The sequence below is a fragment of the Apodemus sylvaticus genome, chromosome 4 (genome assembly GCF_947179515.1).
Source record: "Apodemus sylvaticus chromosome 4, mApoSyl1.1, whole genome shotgun sequence".
Lineage (NCBI taxonomy): Eukaryota > Metazoa > Chordata > Mammalia > Rodentia > Muridae > Apodemus > Apodemus sylvaticus.
In genome coordinates this window covers 126,230,603-126,231,383 of record NC_067475.1, presented here as the reverse complement: position 1 = coordinate 126,231,383, position 781 = coordinate 126,230,603, and the positions used below count along the sequence as shown (strand labels likewise).

The 781-nt window shown below is 38.9% G+C and overlaps 1 pseudogene; it reads left to right on the top strand.

Moving 5' to 3' along the window:
- The first annotated feature begins 223 nt into the window (after window positions 1-223).
- LOC127683991 (uncharacterized) lies at window positions 224-369 on the top strand (annotated as a pseudogene).
- The last annotated feature ends 412 nt before the right edge of the window (window positions 370-781 follow it).

Genomic DNA, 781 nt, shown 5'->3' with positions numbered 1-781 from the left:
ATTGCTGTATAAAGTATCATTTCTATAGGCACAGGTAGAGTCCATAGTCTCCAGCAGTTTCTTCTCCAAAGAAAATTACCTTTGTCAATTGCCGGGAAACCTCAGGTACCTTAATTTCTAAAGCCCCTATTACCCTTAGACTAGAAAAGCATTCAGAAAAAGAAAAATAAGATATCTGAGAAAATATGTATGTTTAGAAACTGTAGCCTCTACAAAACAAGCCATTGCTTCTTAGCCTTTTGGCTAAGATCAAGTGTAAAAAAACAAGCCACTTAAAATTATTATTTGAATGTAGTAGATTTTGGTACAGTTCTCCTCACTGTTTCCTCAAGTTCTTCCACACCACTCACCTTTGAGAGTGCAACACCTAAAACATGATCTGAGTTTAAGCATGGCCTTTTCTTAAAGGCATGACAGGATCATTGCATTGGCATCTCAGATTACAAATTGCTCAGGCCTGATAGTCAGGCAACTAACTGAGCAGAATACAACTATGGTAGCAAAGTCTATGGTAATAGTAAGGAGCAATTTACATTCCATAGTATAAGGAGAGAATGAGAGAGATAGAGAGATGGTTACAGATTCTCATGGAATTCCAGCCATACATCCTTCTGGATCCCACCATCCAGCTACAAAAGATTCTGCTGATGGAGTACAGAGAAAGTAGCAGGTTAATTGAAATTGGACTCCATGATGCAGCATTGATGAGGGTGCTGTCATCTCTAATGGGTTGACGATTTGCAGTTATCTAGAGACGTTCTGTAATCACCTAGGCTCCTCT